Source organism: Mirounga angustirostris, unplaced genomic scaffold, assembly GCF_029215605.1.
Source record: "Mirounga angustirostris isolate CCGP_5_RB_7025 unplaced genomic scaffold, mMirAng1.0.hap1 SCAF_10, whole genome shotgun sequence".
NCBI classification, from domain to species: domain Eukaryota; kingdom Metazoa; phylum Chordata; class Mammalia; order Carnivora; family Phocidae; genus Mirounga; species Mirounga angustirostris.
The window spans coordinates 61,726,367-61,753,894 of record NW_026991718.1 but is presented as its reverse complement, the minus strand read 5'-3'; the positions used below and the strand labels follow the sequence as shown (position 1 = coordinate 61,753,894).

The following is a 27,528-nucleotide window of genomic DNA, read 5'->3' as shown; positions in this document are numbered from 1 at the left end:
AAGGGAGGGAGCTCTGGAGAGGAATTCTGGTCCTTTCTATAAAGTATTCTCAACTGGTTGTCCATTTTGAAATGCAGCCTGCCTGCATACAAAAAGACCACCATTTTTTCACGTTCAAAAACAATTGACAGTTGGTCCAAATGCTGGAAATAAGGGTCACAGCAATTTCCATAAGAGGCAGAGTTAATGGGATTCTGGCCACTCCTAATGCTGCATGAAAATACTTAAGTTTTGTGCAAAAATCATTTTAAAGTGCACACCTATATCACCAGGAAAAGAGAGTCCTGATCTCTTTGGGGAGCCTAGAAATCTAAGATGGCTAACTCATTTTTAGTGGATGGTGGTTCAAGTTTCTTGTTATTGTCCACTTAAAAGGCTTATTGTGAAGGTCACAGTATTTCTCTTGGGTAAGGGGTGAGAGTAAAGAGAGTGCTTGGAGGAATAAAATTGTTTCTTAAAAAATACCATGTTATAAATACATTATTTTGGAAAGGCTTTTTAATTTATTTATTTTGATGAAAAGGAACTCTAGTTCCAATGCTTCAGTGGAGATATTTGGGGATTCCTGCTTCATGTACTATTAAAAGGACCTCATGGAACTCTTTGGCTTGTTGGTTTGTTATTTTTCTTTAGATTCCTTTTTTGATTGAGTATACATGAGTCAGTGTTTGCTTTGCATTCACCAAATGTTGATGAATAGTGTATTAATTAGGATTAGGTTCAGCTGCTAGTAACAGGAAAAAAAATGGCAGTGACTTAGGGGAAAAAACATGTGCTTATTTCTCTCTGCCATGATACTCAGGGAGGAATGAAGTCCAGTGCTAAATGGAAACTCTGTTCCTCCTGGGCCTTTCAGTTCCCCACTCCACCACCCCTAGACTAGAGTCCTCAACGTCTTGATCTCCAGTGACAATGCATGAGGCAAGATGGAGGATGGATGAAGAAGAGAACAAAGGAGAGATGTTCTCTCAAGACAGGAGTCTTTAAGAAGGCAAAGAGACATTTCCACTTTTAGTCTAATGACTGGAACTTAATCGGTTGGCCACTTGTTATTGCTGAGTGACTGTGAAATGTAATCTTAATTCTGTGGGGTCCTGGCTTAATATTCTATTATGGAACAAAATGGGAGAACAGATATTAGGGTATAAATAGCATTCTCTTTCACAAGAGATTTCCCTGATATAGACACAGAATACAGCTGAGGGGATATAGGGAAGCCCTACCCCTTATGTCTCCAAGGAATACTTTGGAGAACATGGTATAATGCCAAACATACATGGAAATAGCTGCATGAAATGCAAAATAAGTAACCATTCTATTTGTTCTGTGACAATGTAAAGTTGCTAAATGTCATCAAGAGGGGAAAATACTAAGTCAAAGAAAGCTGTAAGCTCTTTGGTGTAATTCAACCAGTGAGTTTTAGTGAACCAGATTGATGTTCTTCACCCTTCCCCTAAATGTGTTTGTTTATATCAGGATTTTACATGATTATGTAGCTTTAAGCACAAATTCTGTACTCCTTCAGTAGTCCAAATTTTGACAATGGTAATTTGTGGTTTTATTTATGATACCTGTGATTATTTGAAAATAACATCAATGTATTTTTATTTGTTTCTCCCTTATAATACCTTAGTGCCTGTATCTCTCCTTCTGTCTTTATTCACACCTTTTGATCTAGTCTCTTCCACAACTAATACAGAAATTCTTATTCCATTTTGGATAAACTGGAGAAAGGTCAGTGGTTTCCCATTGTTGGGGAAAACAGCCAAAACAGCAGTAGGATAATCAGAACCATGGACAGCAACACATGCGGGTTCATCTCCACCCCAATTCCATATTCCCGCAAGAGCTTTATTAATGTCTACAAATGTTGTGCTAACCCTGAAGCAGTAAAGATTCAAGTGAGAGAGTCTGAAAGGGGAGAACACTGGAGAAAAAGCTAGGGGTGGCCCACATAGCTGTGTACCCACTCCCCTTCCTACCCTCAACCTCCCATTGTCACCAACCGGAATAGTTTATTCTCCTGAACTCTCTCAATCCTTAATTTCTAATATCTACCTCTATTACTATGGAAAATATAGACCAGGGACTTAAGATGGTATTCCATAATTTGTCCATACTAAATTTCTTCAACACCTTAGTGGTTTCAGCTTTGTTTTCAATTCAAGTGAATGAACAAGGCATAATTCAAATTATTTGACATATTGCCAGGATTAAGAGAAATGCCTAGACTCTGAAGTCACTTATGTTGCTCACCTAAAATGCAACTTGTTCTAATGATTCTGACTCATTCCTTCTTCACATTCATTCTTTATGTAGTGACACCAGAGTTCAAGTCCTTTATTTTGTAGATAATTAATTTAAAACCCCCCAAAAAATCATGTAAAAAGTGCAAGGTCACATGGAAAATTAACAGCATATTTGAACATGAATTCATTGTTTTCTGATCCCAGACCCATCACCACTCTGATCTACTCTAAAATAGCACTTCTTTGGGACATTAACATTAATCAGATATAAGGTGGCTATAAAACACATAGTTTGTGGTCACCCTAAAAATTTTTTAGCTCAACTACCTCTCAGACAGAGTACTCAAACACATCATGGCTTTAACTCTATTATTTCTTACTCTTCCACTTGGTACATATTTATAGAACTCTTGAGTATCACATGCTACATATTCTGGGGAGCAACCTACTCCATCTGCTTGGGCTTTATAGCTGGATACTGATGAACCATGAATCAAAGGCATCCATGGAACTGCAAACTCTCACTCAGGTATACTGAGCCAGAGCCCAGTTTGAGAGCCCTGCCATGGGCTCTCTCATTGGATGCTTGCCTTGGCTAATGGTGATTAACAGGAAAGTGTAACTGTGTGTGCTCACCAAAACTGACCTAATAGAGACTTCTAAATGGAGAACTGACAAGACTCTGGGGTAGGCATAATTTCAGAAATAAAATGCAACAGCAGTTAAAACATAGCACAGTCACTTCATTCCACTTTTTAAAATTCAATGCAGTGCTCTGGGTGTATAGTTTGTTGTCTTATTTGATCCTCAATTTTGCTGTTTTTCCCATCTCTCACTGAGGACCATATCTAACCACATCCACCAAAATTCCTAAGAATGCTGAGTTGTCATACAGGAGTTTTACCTCACACTGGGGAGATATTAGTTGATAAGATCCACCTTGTTCAGATTTATTGCTTTAGCATGTTTCATGCTAAAAATATTTTTTCTGCCATCTGCTAAGATTAGCACTCTAGTGGTATAATAAATTTACTCACCCTGTTTCTGTGATGTAGTTTGGAACCAACTTTATACTTTATTCGGCCTAATTGAAAATAGGATAAGATAAATGATGCACTTTGAATTTCTCTCAGACATACCATTGTTCATTACTTCAACAGAAGATGAGTACATGTGATTGTAATTTTAGTGCTTCAGTAAAACAAAAGTTCCCATGGCAAAAATACAGCATTAGCCATTGTCATCATCCAGTGGGTCTTATAAAAAATATTTGATGTTGTTTTGCCCTCAAATGAAATATTGTGTTTCATTTAAATACAAAACTGGTGGCCATCTTTCCAAAATATGTTATGAAAAGAAATATATTTCATGGAAATATGGGACTTGGTATTCATCTACATCTGAGGCTCAAACTTAAGGCCAAATTTAGAATCTGATATATTTGTGGCTTAGTAGGACATGTGGATTTCCTTCTCTGATTTAGTCTTCTGCTTAAGCTTGAGTTGTTTTGGCCATTTTGAAGGAGAAGAAGAATATGTAAGGGGTTTATTATGTGATGGACCCATACCCTTGTGTAGTTTTCTCCAACTTTGATCCTGGGTTTGACCATGAGACTTGCTTTGGCCCAGGGAACAGCAGCAAATGTGATGCAAGTGGAAGCTTTAAAAGTGCTTGAAGACTGGGACTTGGAACACAGTTGCCACAATAAGAAGTAGTGGCTAGCCTGCTTGAGACAGGTGGCCAAGCTGACAGACACTAACCCCTAGACATGTGAATGAGGCCATCTTAGATTATCCAGCCATTGTTGAGCTACCAGATAACTATACTTGCATGCGTGACCCCTGGTAAGACTAGCAGAAAAGCTGTCTAATGGAATTCAGTCTAACTTACTAACCCACAGAGTCATAAGGAAGTAAAATTTTTGCTTTTTAATTTTTTTATTATTTTTTATTAACATATAATGTATTATTTGTTTCAGGGGTACAGGTCTGTGATTCATCAGTCTTACACAATTCACAGTGCTCACCATAGCACATACCCTCCCCAGTGTCCATCACCCAGCCACCCCATCCCTCCCACCCCCCTCCACTCCCAACAACCCTCAGTTTATTTCCTGAGATTAAGAGTTTTTATGGTTTGTCCTCCTCTCTGGTTTCATCTTGTTTTGTTTTTTCCTCTCTTCCCCTATGATCCCCTGCCTTGTTTCTCAAATTCCACATATCAGTGAGATTATTTGATAATTGTCTTTCTCTGATTGACTTATTTAACTTAGCATAATACCCTCTAGTTCCATCCACATCATTGCAAATGTTTGCTTTTTTATTTTGATTTAAATTTCCCTTTTAATTTTTAAAATTGTGATAAAATGCACATGAAATTGTTTTTGATTTTAATCCACAATTTTCTGAAGTGGTTTGTTATGCAGTAACAAATAACTGATAGAATACATAAACCTCTTCTACCACCAATAAACATAGAACTTTATGAGTAGGATTGAGAATGATGGACAGACTCTTAATCTGGATTAAGCCAAAGTTATGGCTGGATGGAAGTTTCTAAGGAGACTATGAGAAGTGTACTAAAGGTCAGGATAAGGGGGAAAAAAAAGAAAACCATACTATCTATTACTGTTTATAAGCTTTATGTACCTCACTTTCCTCTTCTGTAAAATGGGCATAGTAAGGATACCTTCTGATGAGGACTAATCCACATAAAGCACTCAAAACAGGGCTTGGTATAGAGTAAGCATGCAATAAATATGAACTGTTATCATCTTTACATAAAATATTAACATGTGTTTGGGCAAGTTAAAGAAAAGTCTCCTTACAGCCATGATAGTAGTGACTCATGAAGTCAAAACACAATAAACAGGGGTGGTTAAGACTTTGTGATTCTAGATTAGTTCACAAGTGATGGGCATGTCATGGCCCAGCTGCAGAGAGCTGTCTGCAGATTGGCTACGGGGCCCTTTCCAAATGTCTCTATAGGAAAGTTAGTTTTAAATCAAGTTAACACTGAAGCCTGCATGACGTTTTCACAAGAAACTGTTTACTCCCAAATTACCAGTTTGACCTGTCTCTATACCCTCAGAAATCAGAAAAGAAAAATAGCACATAATGTAATAGAAATACCTCCATACAGTCCTATTTCCCATGCCTGACCATTTCTGTAGTGTAGAAAGATCTGTCGAATGATTAATATGATGTTATGTAGAATTCTTTAAAATATGTAAAAATCTAGGTATTTATTTTTTTGCCTCTTAACATTACAGTTTGATGACAAGGTGATTGTAGGAGTCTATATTTGAGCATGAGTCTGTGAGCATAGGCATACTCAGTGTGTGAAGAAGGCTTCCTCCACATTTCACCAGACATGATGTATTTATTTGCTAAAGGTATAATTTGTATATTGTGGTCTGAGTTTGAATCATGGATATGTTTAAGAGAAGGAAAATGTTGCCCTGATTCTCTGACCAGAGCCTTGAGACTCTATTGAAATGTCACAGTGCTTGGTGAATCTTTCCTTTTTCCCTCTTCCTTTCCCTTCCCCCCTCCTTTCCTGCCTTCTCCCTTCTTACCTTCCTTCCTCCCTCCCTCCCTTCCTTCCTTCCTTCCTTCTTACCTTCTTTCCTTCCATCTTTCCTCTCTTCCTTCTTTCTTCTATTTTGCAGGTATGCTTGACTGGGAGAGACGAGTATATGTTTATTAGAATGTTATTCTGTACTGTTTCTGACTTTCTCAGTCACTAAAAAGTGAAAGCAACATCTTTAGCCTTTCTATGCCTCTTCTTATCTCTATAATCTCGGAAACCTTCATAGGAGTGAGGTAGAAGACCAAAACTGTTATTTGTAAAGCAGTATATCATGGCAGTCAAGAGCCTGGTCCAGAGGTCTGGAAAATCTGGGTTCAAATCTACACCCCATGCTTTCTAGGAGTCTGACATTGGGCAGACTAATTAGTCTCTTTGAGGCTCAGCCTACCACCTGTGAAAATAAGGTTAATAATTGCCACTCCAAAGAGTGGTTGAGATGATTAAATGATTTTGTATAGGCAACATGAATGGTACATAAATAGTGGCCAATGAATGATGAGGATGCTGTTGATCATTTCATTTAATAGAATGTGCTGGGCTGTGTCATGAAAATTTGCAATCACCCACTCTGTCCACTGACTCTATACCACTTATGACTAACTGGAGTAAGACAGCTAATCAAGGATAGGGTTAAGGCCATGTCCACACATCAGCACAGACCTTACAGATGGCTAAACTCAAACTCATTGTCACAGTTGCCGCCACTCTAACATCCTCCTCTCACCCATCCACAGGCCACATCTACACTTTCAACCTGTAGCTTATTTAAAATGAAGAACAGCAGAAGCAACGTTTAGAATCATCATGACATGTTATAGAGAAAACCCTAGAGATGATTAGTCTAACCTGCTCATTTTTCAAACTTGTGCTGTCTATTATGGTAGCCACTAGCTACATGTGGCTATTGAGTAATTAGAATGTGGCTAATCTGAATTGAAATGTACCATAAGTATAAAATATACACTAGATTTTGAAGACTTAGTACAAAAATAAATTTAAAATATTACGTTAATAATTTTAAATTGATTACACATTGAATGATTATATTTTATACTTATTATATTTAAAAAGCTATTAAAAGGGGCGCCTGGCTGGTTCAGTTGATGGAGCATGTGACTCTTTATCTCAGGGTTGTAAGTTTGAGCCCCACATTGGGTATAGAGATGGCTTAAAAATAAAATCTTTTAAAAAAATGTTTCTAAAAAGATATTAAAATGAATTTTCCGTTTTAAAGGCTTTTTTAAAAAATGTGACTACTAGACAATTTAAAATTACATATGGGTTCACATTTCTGGTTCACATTATGTCTTTATTGGGCAGCACTGTTTCAAACAAAGCAAATTAGGCATATAGACATGAAGTGACTTGCCCGGGACAGCTCAGCTTTCATCGGCAGGACACAGATGTGATTCCAGATCGCCTAGCTTATAGTGATTTCTCTCTCGTCACGCAACCTTCTTTGGCTCACAATCTTTTTTTTTTTTTTAGACTGTAGAAAGGGTCTCTGATGGTGCCTGGGTCCCTGAAAACTGAGGCTTCTTTGAGAAGTGCTGCAGCCCCTCCTGTGACTGGCTGTGCTTTTTTGTTGCTGTTGCACTGCCTGGGAGACGTGCTGCTGTTATCCATTTCTTGCGTCGGTTACAGCAATTGGTATTGTATCTAAAACAATTGCTGTTATTAACAGGTTAAGCTGCTGGGATGTTAAAATAAAGGCTGCCCAGCTTTAGTGCATTCCGTTGTAATCATCTCCCAGATGCCTTGTCGGAAATCAATTCAAGTTCAAAACTGGCTGGAATTGGGAGGTCAAGGCTTTGGCAGACTAAATATTTTATCTTCTGCTCATGTCTGGAGCTTTTAAAGATGTGGACTGGGGGCTCTTTTCTCATACCCCATCTGGACAAAGATGATTGGCTTTGCCATTTTGCCCAGGTTAGGACAAGGTTAAAATCAATTATAATCAATTATTAAGAGTCTTCTGTGGCTGCTTTCCTTATAGGGGGATTTTAAAAGTTTCTCAGTTCTGAAACATGCATATCTTAGTTGCTGCTGGAGATGTTGTTATTCTAGAATGTCAAATATAGATGTTATCAGCATCAGGAGTAAATACGCAGAATTTCTACTTCCCGTTTCCTTGATACCTATGTTTCAGGACAATGAGAAAAACCTAAAAAGGCTTAGATAATCATCACTGCTGCACCAAGTTGAAAAATCTTGTTACCTTCTTATATGTGTTAGACAACTAGAGCTATTTATAATTTGGTCACACTGTCAAATTATTTCCTAGGAATTTATTGAGAGGCTCTCTGCAGTTCTTATGTGATCATTGCAGTGTAAATGCACACGTAACTGCTCAATCTAAGGTAGATTGAAAGAATCATAGATTTCTAATTCCATAGTAATTTTGAGACAAGCTAGATCCAGCCCTACATTTTATGATAAGAAAACTGAGGCTCAGAGAATTCAAATGACTTCCCCAATTCTTGCAGCTATCCAAAGGGAAAATTGTATCTCCTTGTTCCTAAATGCACATGTGGTCTCTAAACATCCAAATGAATCTTTTCCTTTTATACAGTACTTTCATATACTAATAATTTTCTTCACAATGATTTAAGAAGAAAACCTATTCATACAAAATGAATATCATTCTGAACCTTAGACCAAGACATGAACTCAATAAACAGAATATAATTTTAAAGTGTTCTCAAAAGGTCACCTAGCTTTATCCTTCATCTCATTTTCCATGAATGGAAATCCCTGTACTTTCAGTTTCATCCAGACGCAGTAGCTGAGGGTTCAAAGTGCTGCCCCCCTGTTCCTTTTTAGTCAGAGTCTATATAGGAGGAGAAATCTAGAAAATATACCAGAATTTTTCTAAAGGCATGTCCAGTACCAGCTATTGAATGGAGAGCATGGACTACATGCTGAATTTGTCTAGGATGAGCCCATAGTATTGGCAAATACTAGTACATGTTTTCATAGCAAGATCTTTATCTATACCTTAAAAAAAAAAAAAAAACACAATATCCCTAATTTGAGAAAAGAAAACACATGTAATTGGGGGGGTTAACCCTTTGAATTTTAATACTTGTTTATCTTTCCATCATCACATACTTAACCATCCCCAAGCTCATGTTGGCAGTAGAACCAAGATATGGTATATGTAAAGCTTTTACAAAATTAAAATTCTAAAGCCCCAGTCATAATAATTGTGTAGAAATCAATGAAACACAATGTAGTATTCGGTAAGATCACAGTCTGGGCCCAGACAGGCCTGGTTTTATGCCTGGTTCCACCACTACTAGCTATTTGGCCATGGACATGTTATTTACTGTGCTTAACTTCAAATTTTTCATGTGGAAAATGGGGATACTAATTATGTTAACCTCAGGGAGTTGTTTGAGGATTAAATGAAAAAAATGTCTATAAAACACTTATCACAAATCTTGGAGTATAGTATAGCAAGCTCCAATAAATCTTAACCATAATAATGATAACAAATAATAATCATTATCATTGATAATGGTAACAGCAGCAGCAACCACATTGATAGTATGTATATTCTCTATTTCTAGCATTGCATTATTTTCTTTTGGATCTATATGTGCACATATGGGATAGAATTGCCTCAATGTCTGTTCAAATCAAAAGTTCTGGATTAATTTTTCACCTTGGTTTATTTCACAGCAGCACAATTCACATACTGAACCCTTCAAACCTTTCTCTGTGTTGAAGGATCATACTGTTCATTTGGATCATTGGTTACATTCTAAGAACAGTTTATTCACTGCATATGCAGGGACAACCTGATTCTGATATTCCAAGTGCTAATTAATTGGTAGAACTTTTTTTACTCTTTCTTTCTGTGTTAAATCTAAGTTTATAGCACATTGTATTAGAACAAGCTTTCAAAACCTTTGAAACCCAGTGGATGGCACAATGCAGTGCAGAAGATGTAAGGGTTATGGAGTAAGACGGACTAGAAAGTTTTGCCACTCACTGGTTGTGTCTCAGGCAAGTCAGTTTACCTGTCTGAACCTCTGGTTTCTCATTTTTAAAATGGAGAGAATAGAACTTACTTTCTGTGATCACTTTGAGTATTAAAATTAATATAATGCAAGTAAAACTCTTAGCACAATGCTTGTTGCATGTTAAGTGATTCGTAAGTGGCAACTACCATTTTTATTTTGTGTATTCATGCAACTCATAAACTATGGTATTTATTTCAGGGCAGTGAATAAATGTTTAAATTATATCCATTCATAGTGTCCATCCAAAAATATTGATTAATTGATAACTTATATGTACCTTATATGTACTAGACATTCTGCTAGACCTGGAGGGAAATAGTAAGCAAGAGAAATAGCCTTAAAGAATGAATGGTAGGGCATGAGGCATCGTGAAAAAGAACAAGTAAACAAGTGATCTCAGTAAATTACATTATAGTTTCATTGCCTATCAGTTCTCATTGGGCTTGGTAGCCAATTTGGCTTGTCTTATTGTAGCTATCAGCTCAGAAGACCACCAGTTTGGAATCATGCTTTACTTTGATGTTGTGCAGGCCCTTGCCCTTATGTTATGTTTACATAACTCCTCCATCCAAACATCTCAAGCATTTAAAATTGGATCAGGAACCTAGTGTATAACTTCCTAGCTGAGAAGAAAAACCAAAAATATACTCTACCTGCTAGAGTGTTGACATAGCAACAGATAAAGAAGCTCAAGAAAACTACTCTCCATTCTCAAAGGTACCCTGTGATGTCCTGTTCTTTATTTTTCTTTGCCTGGGTATAGTTTCTTCTTAATTGGTTTTGCACCTGATAAGATGAACATTGAGCATTTGCAGTATGTTTGTCATCTGTTGCCAATTACAAGCCACAGATCACCAGCAGGGCCTGCCATTCTTGCATTCAGCACCAGCCTTCCCCCATTCTATTTGGATCTACTGGCTTAGTACCAGGCATGGAAGCATGGGAAGGAATAATGGAGAATGAATAATCCTGATTAGGTTTCTTGGAGCAGAAAGTGTTTTGAAGAAACAAGTACTCCAGAAGACCCCCATTTCCTTCACCTTTGTAAAAGGAATGCCCTATGTTTTAAATAATGATTCATGTGGTATGCAGCATATTTGAAGAGTAAATGCAGAGATGAAAGCTTCTATTTATTTTATACAGTGAAAATAGAAATCTGGAAACAGCATCTGCTTCTCATTCAAATGTATTTTTTCTAATTATTTAGATGTATAGAGGCATCAAGCCAGGTTTCAATCAACAACAAAGGTCTTGTGTTATCTAAATAAAACCTCATTCCTGAAGCCACTGGTCATAACACTTAAAATAGCTTAAAGATCTCAATATGGCTTTCAGTGCAGATAATTATAAAGCCTCGGTCATGAGCAATATTATTTTTGTTTTTGCTTTTTAAATCAAGTCCAAAGGTGTGGACAAATAGTGATAGAACTATATTTTCTGATACTTAAAAACACCAGGTAATTTAACCTTGGTTCTAAGTCACTTACCTTTTGAAGACTAAACTTTGGAATCATGACTTCTGTCTCGTTTGTGATGGAGAAGGATAAAGACCCTTCTGTGTCTTGAGATGATTTGATAATATAGACTAATTATTGGAAACACATGCAAGAAGGTAGTGCCTCAAATAGTAACTGATACAATTATGATTCCCTCAAATCCATGACTCAGAAAATAGAAGAGTCTACAATAAAGAAACTGTTTTTTTCAGAACCACTGTAGCTATTCACAGTTACACACAGGCTAATAGAAACATTGTAATTTTGGAGAGAAATGAATTAGAAATTTTGAGGAAAAGGGCCCTTAGAACCAACAAGTTCTCTCAACAGTGGGTGTGGGTGAATGTGGGAGCCCAGCCAGTGTGGTAGATCTGTAGCTTCTGGACAGATCTGTGCTATGTAGATGACTCCCTAGCCAAAATGAAGATAAAAGCAAAGGAGAGCCTAAATGAAGAAGGAGAGAGCTATCACTGACTGCTTTAGAAACGGTATTTGCTAGGCAATGTGAAAAAATGAAGTAACCCCTTCCTCCATGAGGACAAGTCTTCTAAAGGTGCTTCTCTGCACAGCTCTGACTGCAGACTGGCTCTTAAGAGGGGTCAGTCAGCTGTCTCCTAATTACTCTCAGTAGGGCTAGAGGCTGAAAAGATGTTGATTTGGGGAAAATTACTTTATATATTGCCTTTTAGATAATTTTTCAGTATGTTTGTAAATGTAAATTGAAAAGTTTTGTTTTTTTATGTTTTTTTTTTTTTTTTTAAACCTTCTATTTCTCTCTGGCTTGCCCACCATACATACCTATTTCAGTCTTGTTTTACTAGCTCCCCAACCTACTGCACTCATGACCCCCCTGATATATGATAATTGAATTTAGGGCAAGGGTCTACATTTTTATATTTTTATATGATTTATAATCTGCCTAATTTCAAAAAGGATTTGAGGTAGCAAGAATAAATGACACTGGGAGTTACACTGATATTTTTACTCTGCATTTGGCCCATATTCCTTTAGACTGCATACATTTCCATAACTCTGAGCAAGGATCATATCTGGATGACCTTTAGTCCAGAGTAAAATTCACAGAATTGCAGAAGGTAGAAAATTAATTCCTTAGTATTTACAAAATTACCAGAGGCAGATCTGAATGATTTAAATATTCTGCCCCAGTCTCTGTAGTGGTTCTATTAATTATACTGTTTTGTACTTATGACAAGTTTCCTGTGGGGGTGGGAGGAGAGGATGAGATTTAAATTACCTCTTGGATTGCTGTGTGACTTTGAGCAAATCACTGACCACTCTGAGCTCTAGATTCTCCATCTGTTAAATGGGGATAATAAACCAACAGCATCTTTATGATAGGGTTGTTGTGAGGATCAAATGAGATAATGTATATGTAAGAGCTTAGTAAACAATAAGTCACTATGTATTATGCAGTCAGTGTGGGTGAATGCTTTATTTACTTCAATCTCAGCTTCATACAGTGAGAGAGACCAGGCCCTAGCTCTCTGGGATGCTCTGTGAAAAGTGCCTCATTGTGTTTGGGCTTTATTTATTGAATGCATTTGAATGAGCGATCATTCTAAGAGCAGAGAGTCATTCAATTTGATTTCACAATGGGGTGATGGGTGAGGCTGGAAACTACATTCTCAAATGCATTATCCAGAACACAGGAAACAAAACCACTTTTTAAAAGTGACTCATCTTTAATATCTCATAGCAGTTTTGAAATACTTCATTCATTCATTTTTATAGCAAACTCTTAATTGAGAATGTCATAAACCGCTTTGCAGAGAGAGGCAATCATGACCTGGGAAATTAAGTGGAGTAATTTACAAATAGGCTTTTGTCTGACTGGAGATTTTAGCTTATTCACAGTTTGCCTTTAGGTTATCTTAGCAACACACGCTCCCTTTTCCCCACCCTATCGGCAGTATGTATTTTGGGTGCCCAATATATGCTGAAAATGAAAACAACAACAACAACAAGAACAACAAAACCGTTCCCATATGTTGCTTTCTCCTGGCCTGCATTACCAAGTCCTTCTGACCCTTTATTCTCAAAAACAAACACTGATCACTGTCATCGTTCTTCAAGACCCTTCATCTTTTCACCTCATCTTTCTACTGTCTATCCAACTACATGGGGCATACAAATATGTTATGAGTGAATGAACTCTGGGCCCATTTCCAGCCCTCCTCCATGAAACCAACCTTGACCTAAGTCAAAAGTGAGTTCACTCTTTTCTTGATTTCTTTACAACTCACAGTCTCTATAATTTGGCACTTTAGGAAATATATTCTTTTTTCCTTGTTTTAAAAAATATCTTGTTCTTCCTCCTCCCCACCTCAACTCCATTACAAGTTAAATGATGAATACAGTCTCCTAAGTCTGATGCGCTTGGATGAACCCCTAGTTCTACCATTTACGAGTTGTGGCACCTGGCGCAGCTTGGGGATGATAAAAATAATTACTTCACAGGGTTGTTGGAAGAGGTAAGAAAAGAGCTTATATGAAGCATAAAGCACATAATATGAGCTCATTAAATCTTGTTCAAAGATTAATTCATTGATTCTTCTCTAGACAAACCTTCCTCTTTGAGAGGAGGAAGAGAAAAACTTTTTTTTTTTTTTAATAACCAACGATTCATTTCCCCAACTTACCCCCCCCCCTCCACCAAACTCTTGACCCTTTAAACTGTTGGAGATCCTGTGAACTTTACCTAATTTCAGTCTTGCAGCTTTATCAAATGTTCATTGGTTTCAGTTCATTCCTTTTAACAAACATTAGTTGAGCTCCTATTATGTGCCAGATATTGTGCTTAGTGAGATCAAGAAAATGTTAAATACAAAATCCCTGTCTTCAGATTAGTGAAATACTTTTTAAAGCCATGGATTCATATGGTACTCCTCCCTCCTTCCCCCATATACATATGCTCTCTTAAAAACTAAGCTTGGGAAAGGAGGGAACAAAGTATCTATGGAGAGAACCCAGTGGATTATAGCTTTCTAGGTCACGTTCAACAGGCTAAACATCTAGGATACTGTTTGTGTAAGATACAAGCCATACCCTACATTTCATCCTCTGGCTATTGTGCTTATTTTTATGTATAGTCACTATACCTTACCTGTTATCTTTTGAGCCTCTTTGCTCTTATTTTATTAGGTATGGGTTCAAAATTTTAACTCATAATTTCCAGTTTTCTGATTTTATATTTCCACATGAAATCCATTTGGTCATAAAAGAGTTGATTCAAAAGCAATCATTAGCTAGCCTAACAACATTAATAGTCCACTACCAAGATTCCTGACCAATTTATTTTTTTAAAGGACAGAATATTCATATAATTTTTAACTAGGTTAGAGCAGCTTATTTAGACTGAAAAGATGAGGGAAAAAAAAACACACAAAAAGACTGCACTGATGCTGTCAAAGCCTCAGTAATTGTCCATCTCTCTCACTTGCAGTAACAAATAGCCAACAGATTATCACTGACTTTGATAGATTCATAGAATTTGCAAGTTGATGGGGCGCCTGGGTGGCTCAGTTGGTTGAGCGACTGCCTTCGGCTCAGGTCATGATCCTGGAGTCCCGGGATCGAGTCCCGCATCGGGCTCCCTGCTCGGCGAGGAGCCTGCTTCTCCCTCTAACCCTCTCCCCTCTCATGTACTCTCTCTCTCTCTCTCTCATTCTCGCTCTCTCAAATAAATAAATAAATCTTAAAAAAAAAAAAAAGAATTTGCAAGTTGAGAAATAGTTATCTGGTCACCTATTCTTCATATTGCAGTGAATAGGCCAGCAGCCTCAGCAGAACTCGGGAGCTTGTTAAGAATGCAAAATCTCAGATCTACTCCAGACCAACAAAATCAGAATATGTATTTTAACAGAATCCTCAGATGATTTCTTAAGCCATTCAGAGTTCTTGAAGTGCCACTCCAAGCCACCTCTACCCCTTTTTTAAGAGATGAGAAAGTTCAAACTGAGAGTTAGTGCAGGCTAAAACTAGAGTCTCAGTCTCCTGATTCCAAGTTCAAAGTTCTCTTTTGTACTCAGGGCTACCTCAGTGGCTCTCTCACTCTTAACAGTGAAAGTAGGAGGCTATTGCCCACTTATTCACTGTAGGTCTGGCCTCGTCTTGCCTTACTTTCCTGGCTGATGATTGGTGGTCTAGAAAAGTAAACTTCAAGATCAGGGAATGACTTTCTCTTTCACCCTGATTTTTCTTGTGCAGGAAGCCATTTGGCATATCATCCCATATTGCATAAGCCTCCTAAATAACAATGAACCCTTAATGAGGCCAGAACTCTTTTTATTGTCATTAACGTTTGTCAGCATCTATGAGAGGAATTTTACCATCTGACATCTTTCCCCAACTCACAGCTCATGATTGTGTGTCGTACATCTCCACTCATATAAGGAGGATTGAAAAGGCTGAGCCAAACCCTGTTAACAAAAGAGTCCCCTGAAGGGCTATAATATTGCTCAGTGGTAATATCATCCCTATGCATTTTATCTTGTACATGAAATCTGGGCTAATTATCATTTTCTCCTACAGTACATTTTAGACCATTGTGTTTTTGTGTCCCTGCCTAGTTCATTAAGCAGGGTTTTACAACTCCTCCAGTAACAGGATTGCTATTGACACTTTCATTAGACCCATAATTCAAATGCTTGTCTGCCTTCCAAATGGAAGCCTCTCAGTCCAGAACCACAATCTGGCCACCGACCGTATGTTGGCTTTTAGAACTGTCATAAACTCATCATCACATTCAAGTTCTTGAAGGGTCAAAATCTGCTTTCTTGGTGAACTGTCTCCATCCAACAAACAGTCAACGTGTTCTCCAAGAATAGTCAGCCAAGTTTTTTCTGTCGCACTCTGAAAACTCTTCCAGACAGTTCTCAGTATAGTGCAACTATAACACAAATAATTGTTGCCTGTATTTAAATATTAATTCCCTGCTTCCTTCACTCATTCGTTCACTCACTCATTCCTTCTGTTATTTCATCATTTGAGATCAATATACCCAATATTATAGCAGATATTGTGATGATTTAAAGATGAAGATGGTCTCTGCCTTGGAGTATCTTATAGTCTAATAGATGTGTGTAAGTGGAATGTGAAAAATTTCACCACTAGGTTGCAAGCAATTGGAATGGCTATAATTGTAGATTGCTGTGCTCTGGCTGTTATCAATACTGTTTTTTCATCAGTGGTTGAAATGGAAATAGCCTCAACCAGCCTAGGTTAAACTGCTTATATGTATGAAATATATCACAGACTATAACTTAGAAACGGATGAAGTAGAATGCACAGAAATGATTCCAATGGGCAATAGAGACAAAGTGGGGCTGGATCAGAGACAGCCAGTGCTCTGATAATCATGAAAAACAGTTTGTTTTTTTATTGGTGTTTCCTTTTTCTCTCTGACAAGGTTTAAGAAAAGGTCCAATACAAATATTTGATTTAATTGACAATAAAGCTTTCTATGAGTGTCTACTAGACAATGAAAATTTCTGCTTTTAATGTTTGAAGAAGTAACTTATCTTGGGCCTTTGTGAAGAAGCAGGGACTCTGAACAGACCTATGTAACCTCAGTGTGCAATTGAGGTTTTCAACTTTTACAAATTGTTTTTAGCTATTTAATTGAACATACAATTGTAGAACATATATTTCAAGGTACAGTTAATTGTGTTTGATTTAAAAGGCTGCTGTTTGAGTACTTTGCTTTTGCTTTTCGACCAATCAAACTTGTTTGGGGCAATTTTTATCTTTATCATGTCTTTGCCTTTAAGAAGGAAAGAAAGAGAGGAAGAAATGGAAAAGACAAAAGTATAGTCTTGTACCATTTCTTCACATCCTTTTTTGTTTCTTAGCCTTATGTAAGAATACACTTTAGGTTATCTTCCTCCAACCAAACCCATAGCTGGGACTCCTGAAAAAGAAAGGTTCTCTGCTGGAATGGACTCAGACTATTAACCAGAAGAAGGGTGTGAAGCTGGTGTATATTGCTGATCAGGATAATATGGCTTCATTTTGCAGTAATACAGCTGTGGTGGTGGAAAATGACTTCAGCATTTTTCCCAGTGCATTTCATTCCACTGCATGTGCCTTCGTAAACATGTCCAATCGCGTGATGGAGGTCAACGACAATGTAGGGTTTAGAAATTGTTGCTTAGAAATCACACTCACTTAAATACCTGAATCTGTCCATCAGCCATGCCATAGCTTATTGCAAGCTTGTGCAGAAGAGTGATTTGCAATCTCCTTGCTTTTCATTTCAAGTAGCATCACTCACTTTAAGCCAGATATTCAGGCCTCTTCAGAAGCTTCCAGGGTGAAGGACAAGTAAGAAGAAGCTTATCAAATCTTTCACATCTGGGTCTAACTATACCTATTGCATCAAACTTGTTACATCTTTCCCTGATATTTTATTTTAAAATCACACATTCTTCCTTCGATGTGATTAATAATGAGGATTTTGCCACATAGTTTCACAATCCCAATGGCTCTTTTTTGGTTTTGCACATTTAATTGGTCACTCCCCAGGTTAAAAGCGGGGCCAAAATGACTGGGGTTAAAGGAGAGGATGTTTTGCAAGTTCTTCTCCCTCATCTTTTATAAGCTCAGGTTGTATAACTAAATTCTGGTGTTTTCTTTTTTTTTTTCTTTTTCACTCACAGGGACTTACCAATTTGGCCTTCTTCCAGATCTGAAAACCGATTACAAATATGAAACAGATTTCACTACTGGACTTGAATGCCATATAAAAAAACAACACGATCTTCAGAATAATTGAAAAAGAGCCTCACCAAAGAATAGATAGAATGTGAATGGCAAGGTATCAAGGAGGTAAGAGGTAAATTTCTAATAAAAACATGTTTGTTATGTGGTCAGGTATATACAAATTATGCTTCTAGGCTAAAGGTAGCATTCTTTTTCAGGGCAAGGAGGATCATTTCTAATTAAAAAAACATACCAGATGATCCACTTTCTTTTTTCTCTGAGTCCATCTAGCTATTAATTATAGAAATATTGTGGAATGCTAGATTCTTTCTAAGGACATCATTTTAGAGGAGCAGTATGCTTAGTAAAGGGAACATCCTCCACAAAAAAATACTCCCAGAGACATTTACCAATTTCTTGTGCTTCAGAAACTGTGGCATGCCATCTTGAAAACCTATCTCCAGGATGACAAGGGATCAAATTAGGGGCAAAAGGCAATAAAGCTCTTAAACCTTGTTTATCTTGATGTTGGGAGAAAGAAAAAAAAAAAGAAAGAAAATAAAAGGAAGGAAGGGAAAGGAGAAAAAGTACAGCAGGCTCTCAAGAATATACAAAAGTCATCTGGGGTAGGCATCTGCCTTCTGCCTTTTTAATTTTTTCCAGGTGTAAAAAAGGAGGGAAGGAATATATAGATATAGATAGATATAGATAGATAGATAGATAGATAGATAGATAGATAGATAGATAGATAGATATAGATATATAGATATATAGATATATATAATGTGTGGTCTTAGATTTTTCTCTCATCTGGCCTATTAAGTAGTTTAATGGCATCATCTATTCTGTCCTTCCAGGAAGCATCTATAAGTTGCCAGATTCCTTTCTTGGGCTTTTATTTTGAAACAGAATCTAAAGAATGGGGCAAGGATAGAAAGGAAAAAAAGCCATGGTGCCCCATGGAAAAGTGGTGAGCTTGGGACATAGCTATGAAGGCATTCAGTCCCCCCAGAGAAAAAGGGCAGCAGTTGGGGTGGATGCCTGAGGTGGGCATGTGAAAGACTGTACTGAGCAAGAATGTAACATGAGGATTTGAGGAGGTGGTGGAAGTGATTTTGAGAGGAATGATGGAGATTGGACAGTGAGCATGTGAGCTCCCAGAGTGAACTATTTGATAGGCTCAAAGTATTAGAAAATGAGAGAAGGTGTGAGATGTAAATAGAAATTGCTATGGGCTGTATTCTTGGATCTCCATTTCCTCAATGAATGAGTAACAGGTGGTATCCCCTAATTTTAAATAAAATGTCACTTTGGGTCTGAACACATGGCTGCAACCTTCATTTCATTCATAAAGCAAATATTCCACTGGGCACTTTGGCAGTGGGATTTCTTTTAAAATAAATCATAGTGTCTTCTCAATGCCCAAGCTTCAGCTTAACTACCAGATTTCCCATTCTCTTAATATGGCCAACTTTGTAAAGAGCAAACATGAGAAACTGGTGTTTAGTCTAGTTAGTGGAACCACTAACTAGTTGAATGAACTCTAGTTGTTCATCCTAGGTAAAGATGTGCACTAGTTATGAACATAGGACTTTGGAGTCATACAGATTTTACACAAGTTACTTAATCTTCATTCAGCATTATTTCCCATATCTATAATGTTGGGGCATTAGAAGAATCTCCGTCATTGGCCTTTTTAATGAGATAATGTATGTGAAGCTTCACAGTGATGAGTTGAATCAATATCAGTCACTATTGTTAGAGTTGCTATTATTATTCTCAGGGTGATGATGTTAATAATCCCTTGTCCTCAGTTTCCTCATCTTTAACATGGGAGGATAAGATAAAATTTTCTCAATGCTCCTTTCTAGTTCTAGAAATCATTTCTGTGATTCCTCAGGAATACCAACCACAAGAAACAGCTAATGGTCAATGAGACAACTCCTTCACCCTAAATCTCTTAGAAATGTTTAACTTCTTTTATTTATTTATTTATTTATTTATTTATTTATTTATTTATTTATTTTATTTGAGAGAGAGAGAATGAGAGACAGAGAGCATGAGAGGGAGGAGGGTCAGAGGGAGAAGCAGACTCCCTGCCAAGCAGGGAGCCCAATGCGGGACTCGATCCAGGGACTCCAGGATCATGACCTGAGCCGAAGGCAGTCACTTAACCAACTGAGCCACCCAGGCGCCCGTTTAACTTCTTTTAAAATGCCACATTCTTGAGAGGGCCCAAGGTTTCACTTAACATGTGCTTTAGCAGCTTCAGGATCTTGTTCAGTACTGCTTGCACACTTACTGAGTAAGAAGAAAAGAGCTGTAGTTCTTCTCTTTCCATCTATTAACTACACTCTACTTGAGGTATTCATGATTTACCCTCTTTGTATGGATATACTACTTAGGAGTTCCGCCTTTCCCTGGGAACATAGATAGCCCAAAAAGTGTGTTTTTGGTTTACTCTTTTTCTCCTCTCCTCCTCTTCTTCCCTTTTTAAAAGATATTAAAACCCTAGTTCTTCTGTGATATGAAACAGACCATCTCTTTCAAAGACTTTTGAGCTATTTTTTTTTCCTTTTACCTGATTTTCTTGGTAGAATCCTGCCCACAGAAATGTAATCCTGATAGACTTGTTGATTGGTCCTAGAATATATCACAGTCCCTAAACACATGAAATTAAAAAAAGAAAAAAAGAAATCAACATTGTTCTGAAAGGAAGGTAGTTAAAATTCAGAAAGAGAGATTCTTTAATTAACTTAATAAAATTACTAATGGAAGCATTTTAACTGCTAAATTTAATTTACTTGTCAAGATATCAGGCTACAAAAGAGGATGGAAGAGTAGGAACTCTGCTTTCCATTATGATGTACTCTATTATAGAATAAATTTGCTTAAAATGAAATATATCACCAAAAGCCATCAATGACATCTTAATTTGGAACAGCCAGTTGAAAAGTAATTAGACTATGAAGCAATCAGTTCTAGTAAATCAGTGTTTCCCTTTATATAAACATACTTTTTCTCTCTCTTTTTTTTTTTTTTTTTTTTTGCTATTTATATAAAGGAAAGACTTTCAGGTAGTAGGCAGGCAAAGATGCTGATTCTTTTGGCTGTCAGTGTTTTTACTTTACATTACCAAGCTGTCAAAACAAAATGTTTTATGATGGGTTTAAAAAATGTATAAGCATCTGATTTGATTTAATGTTTATATTTATATGTTGAACTGAGGAGAGTTTGCTTATCATAGGGGTTTAAAAGATTTACATTTGTCTGCTTCTTACTTCCAAAATGCTTTCCAGATCCACAGGCAGCCCTGACACCTTACTTCAATGAATGAGGTTCAGTCAGAAATCAAACAAGAGCCTTGCTTCTCCCTGCAGGGTCCCTCCTAAGTTATACAAATAAAGGTGGAGAATGTGGTTGCTAATGATACATGGATGGGGATGGAGGTGGGAGTGGTTAAAATTATTCTTTTGTTCAGTATCTGACAGGTCACCATTAGTAATTTCTCAAAATGTAACGGACCTTCCTAGAAGTGTGTTTGCTTATTATTATGAGAAGCTAACAAGGGGGATGGGTGAAACAGAAAATAATCTATATTTCATCTGATTTTGTAAAGTTAACCTGATTTAGCTGAGGTGTCAAGAATCCCAGTATCAAGTGCTTTGGTATATATATCTTTATATACATCTTTTCTAATTACCTGGTAAGCCTCTGAAGAAGACATTTTCAACTTCAGTTTACAGGGAGGTTGGAGGCCCAGAGAGGTTAAGTAGCTCGTGGAGATCTCAGAGGTAGTTAATGGGAGAGTTGGGGCTAGAACGAGGGTTTCTGGGCTCCTGATACTGTTTCCACAACATCTGCTTCTGGTAATGGAATCTCATCTGTTATATATGGAGGGGAAGAGGTGTGAGAAAGATAACTAGATGAGATATCAATCACTCAGCAAAATATTTATGAAGGACTTCATTCAGATATTAGGGGAGTCACCATTGTCACCAGCCCTGAAAAATCAGAGGGGATGATGAATTACGCCAAAGAGAACATTAGCTCAGAAGATAGAGACTACCTGGCGATGTCATGCTTGTGTTAGTGTGTATTATTCTCTAGTGGGAGAGAATGGTATGAGAGAGGAAAATATAGGACAGTTTTTTAGTGAGGAAAATAAGCTACACCTTGTTATGAAGGGAGAAATGTGGGGAAGCCTCTGAACCAGTTCCAGGCTGTGCCAGCATGCAAATCACTTAAAAGTATGCAAATGACCTCACCCTTATAGACTAAATCATTTCCATTCTCTCCACTGCTATTTAGAAATGTGATCATTGATAACAACACTACAAGCTATGATTCCTAGTTGAAAAACACATTGGGAGGAAATCTAAGATGTATGATACAATGAGATTATTAAGATTCATAATTATAGATAGGTGTGAAGTAGTCTAAGACAATACAGTCTAAGCCATTGCACTGTAGCAGCAAGAGAACTGAACAAAGCACAGGGCTGCAGGTACCCTCTGCCTCTAGAAATTCTAGTAAAAATACAGTTTGTCATCCCCAGTGGCTGCTCAAGGTCCATGTATAACAGGACAATTGCCTTGGGAGTGGAGAAGACAGGAACTATATAAAAATAGACAGAACAACTTAAAGTTAGCAAAGAAAGATAAGAAGTGCAAAAGTGGGAAATGAGATATTGCTAGTAAAAGAGGTTAGATGGAGTAAGAAGGTCTTTTATAAATGTATCAAGGAAAAAAGTGATCCTCAAGAGAAAAAAGACCAGTGAATAAATGAGAAGAGGAGGGTGTGAAATTAATGATGGCTGAGATATTGACCTGCTGCTTTAAGTCAGTTTTTAAGAGAAAAGTGAGAAGAAAATTTGGACAGCTGGAAGGCAATAATGACTTTTAAAAATAGGTATCGACAAAGAAGATGAGGGGAAATTTAGAAAAAAAATTAAACATTGTGGCATATACAGATCGTAAGTTTCAGATAATATGCTTCCCGGGGAATTAGATTTCCTGCCTACTAACTAGGCACAGATATGGAAGAGCAATACAAACTAAGAAGATGTCAGAAATTCCTCAAAACAAATGTGTTTCATATAATAGAATAATGGTGGGGCTGGCTGGGGGAGCAAACACAGGATAGGCTCTCTTAGTGTTGTGTAAATTTTTGACATAGGTGGTTATGCCTATGTGGTAATTGCAATTTTTAAAAATTTGGAGAAAATTTTTCTCTTTTATTTAGCAAGAAAGGAAATGAACTCAATAACCCATGTTAACTACTGTGTATTATGTACAAAAGATACTGTCATGGTCCCATAGGAGAAAGTCGGAAAAATGATGCAGTTCCTAAAACATTATGTAAGAATTAAAATATTGATTAAATATGTACATGAAATTGAAAAACTCAGAGTGCATTGAAAAGAAAAACTTCTGGAAGAAAGTTTCAGATCCTAATAAAATTTTCAAGGTTAAATCCTCAAAATCCAACTAATTCATAGGAAGCTATGAGATACTTGGGAATAATCATTTAGGGAAGTTTTTGTTGACATTAGGTAATCATCTTTGTGTTAGTATTGGAGTTTTAGAGAGAGAGTAATTTATTGGAAGTGCATTCAGGTTTTTTTTAAGTTTTATTTTTAAGTAATCTCTACATCTAACGTGGGGCTCGAACTCACAACCCTGAGATCAAGAGTCACATGCTCTTCTAACTGGGCCAGCCGGGTGCCCCGTGGATATGCATTCTTAAGGGAAGATGGTGTCTTGGAATATTTGCCCCTGAACAGTTTTGTTGGCATTCCTACATGATGGGCTATCTTATTGACAGATTGCAGTCATTGGCTTCTTGGTTTCTCTCATTTTGAATGTTTTCTTTTCACCTCTTGTTCTTCAATAACTAAAATCTGGGATTTGTGCTATACCATTCCATTGACCCACTGTATCCACACTGCAAGAACCCTGCAGCACCTGCCTTCAAGCTGCTTACAATCATAAGTCAAATGTATGGTTCATTGACAAGTCACTGCCACAGTGAGGAAGTGTAGAGGAGTCTGAAGTCATATGCAAAGGAATGTGGCAGAGATGAGACTTGACCTCCTCCCTGAGGAATACATGAGATTTAGACACATGGCACAAAGTGGGAAGAGAGAAAATTCCAGAGACTGTAGCACTTAGAACAAAGGTCTAGACAGAGAAGTGCATCTCCTGAGGGGCTGGGAAATAGATCTTTTCTGGTGGAGCAGATTCTTAAAAGGCAGCAGGTGCATCTGTATTGTGGTAGGGCTATTTGTAATCTGAAGAGCTGAACACAAATCACTGCTGTGACTTTTGGAAAAGTCATTTTATCTCTCTAATGGTCATAGTCTTCATTTGTAAAATGAGGATCATTAATCTCCTGCAAGGCTACCCTCCTTGTTGCAAGCCAGTAGAAGAGTCATGAGGTATGATCAGTTTCCTGCCTTTCACCCAACTTTCTGCTTTGCTTTCACTGGAGTTCTGTTCCTCAATAGTTATTTTGTACCTAAGAGGCATCCGACTCCTGGCATAGTGCAATTAAGCCATTTCCTTTTGCTAATTTATGGTTTCATATTCCTTCCAAGATTTTTAAGCAGGCTCAATGTTTTCTATTAACTTTTGATATTTTATTACAGTCATTCCCAAGTGGGGTGGGAGGGAGATAACCTGCTTCCCCATTGGATTGTGACTGTGAAGTTAAGGCAGAGAATTTATGCTGAGAAAAGGGGAGATTCCATTCCATCTACAGACTGATGGAGACTCACTTCTGATGACTAGAATAGTGGCAGATTGTGAGTTCTTTTACGTAAATCAGACCCCAAATCCAATAAGGGATGTCAGCCTTCATCACTGAAAGTGGTTTCTGAGCACTACTGAAGAAGGGAGGAAGGGGCAGAGGGAAGAAAAGGAAGGAAGATAGGAAGTGAAAGAAAGGAAGGAAGGAGGCAGAAAATAACAAAGAAAAACACATAAAAAATCACATTTTTTAAGAACTCATTTTGAAGCTATGCTAAAGCCCTTGGGCATAATTGCCCATGGGGTTAAAGAGACCTTTATTTCAGTTTTCATTTTCTTCTGTTGTTCTTCTTTAAATTCCTCTATTTACAACAACCTTGCCCTCCTCTACTGCAAGAATAGGTGAAAATTTGGGGTCCACTTTTTATTCTTTTCATTGGTACTTTTAGTAAAATCATTACACATAGAAAATTCTCTGTGAAATCCTTTTTTTAAAAATGTATAGTATATTAATTTATTCAATAAATATTTATGACCACATGAATTTCTGGAATGAGGTGGATATTAAATCAAATAAACATGAAACAAACATTTACTAAGTACCTACCCTATGCTAGGCTTTGGGCTACCTAGACAAAACTAAAACAATAACAACAAAACATAATCCCTGCCCTCATGGAGCTCTAGAACTATATACCCTAGAACTTTCTATACTCTAGAAGTTAGTCCCAAACTCCCAGAAAATCAAAGTAGTTTAATGTGGCAGTGTACATATAGAAAGAACTGAAAACTACCTTACTAAAAACTGAGATGCTAATAAGTAACAGATAATGGTAAAAAGTATTCTCTGCTTAGTTAGAATCAATATTATTAGGAATAAATAGTCATTTTCTCAACTGGCTATTATACAGTATTTTTAAAAGGTTACTTCCATATTTCAGACAATTGAACTTAACTTATGGCTCAAAGGATATAAAAAATAAAATTGTGTATGATCCAGTAAACAATAAATATAAGGAATGCTACAAACTGAAACTTGTAAGAGTCAGCCAAAGCTATACTCAGAGGTGAAGTAATAGCCTTAAAATATTTCATTTCCTTGGGGAAATAAAGGATAATTACAAATGAATTAAAAGTAAAACTCTGGAAATTAAACAAATATAAAACTATGATGAAGTAAGTAATAAAGATAAAAATAGTGAAAGAACCAGAAATATAAAAATAATAGGAGTGATTAATCATCTGTAGGTATTAGCAAAAACTATTTTATTTATATAATAATATAATGTTTAAATTTATCATAAATTAAGTTTATACATTATATATTTATATATTACAATATTTTATTTATTAATTTATTTTGTACATGATTTTATTAATTGATAAAACCTTGTCAGTTTTAATAAAGGAGGAAACCACAAACAGAATTAGAAATGGGAGCATGAATTTTATTTTATTTATTTATTTTTTTAAATGTATATATATATATATATATATATATGTATATATATATATTTTTTTTTAGATTTTATTTATTTATTTGAGAGAGAATGAGAGAGAGCACATGAGAGGGGGGAGGATCAGAGGGAGAAGCAGACTCCCTGCCGAGCAGGGAGCCAGATGCGGGACTTGATCCAGGGACTCCAGGATCATGACCTGAGCCGAAGGCAGTCGCTTAACCAACTGAGCCACCCAGGCGCCCCGGCAGCATGAATTTTAGAATGGATTCAGGGACAATAAAAATCATAAGATAGTTGTGCAAAGTTATGTTCCAATAAGTTTGAAAACCTCAGTGAAATGAAAATATTTTGGAAGAATGTAAATTACCAAAAGTGTTTAAGAATAATTGGAAAGAAATAAGTAAGCAGTAGCCAAAATGAAATAAGTAACTAACCAGCTAAATACAATTTTAAACAGTGATTAATGTAATAAAAGTATTAGTACTAAAACAAATCCTGGGGACTTCAAAAGCCAATTAATTTTAAATTATTCCTAAATGCAGAAGAACATCAAAAACTACCTAATTTTATGATGGTAGCATTACTCTGATACCAAAAATAGAGAAAGGTAGTAACCTAATACAATAAAAAAACATCTCTCGACCTCCTCCACTTGTAAATATAGATGCAAAAATGAATTAAGTGTGAAATAAAATGATACAACAGTTCATAATATGAATGGTCTCATCGTGGTGGCTAAGCTCAGTGTGCATTTGAGAAGGAGGTGGAGAGGTCATTGCGTTTTTTATTCTTTATCAGAAGAGGACTCATTCTTGGGAAAGTGGTAGGCAGGTGGAGTAGCTTCATCAACTTTGTGACAGAATTGAAGATCACAAAAACAATGAGACAGAATGTGTCTTCAGGAAATGATTTGATTCTGGATATATTTGCTTCAATATAGGGACTGGGGTTAAAGTCATGGAACAGTCAAGCTTTATTTTTTATTACTTCTACTATTTTTAAAGTCAATGTTTACTTCACAGAACAATTATAAATCAGTTTTCTGTATTAAATCTCCAATATAAACAGTCCATTTGGTAGGCACTGTGTGCGGTTCAAAGAGGTAAAAGAAATTTTTAATTGCCATAAACCTCATGCGAGGTGGGCACCTCCACTGTATTTGTTAGTGATCTGGTTCCTTCTCTTTCCACTGTGTCATGCCCATTTTAAAGGTCTAACTCCCTCTTCCTCCCCTT

General features: G+C 36.8%; 1 long non-coding RNA gene across 4 annotated transcripts in view; it reads left to right on the top strand.

The window, feature by feature from the left end:
• Nucleotides 1-27,528, top strand: part of LOC135361763 (uncharacterized) — a 581,261-nt gene that overhangs the window by 384,017 nt on the left and 169,716 nt on the right. For all 4 annotated transcript variants that reach the window (XR_010405687.1, XR_010405686.1, XR_010405684.1 and 1 more), the window contains one exon: nt 18,042-18,210. This is a non-coding gene — a long non-coding RNA (uncharacterized LOC135361763). The remainder of the gene's footprint in view (nt 1-18,041; nt 18,211-27,528) is intronic.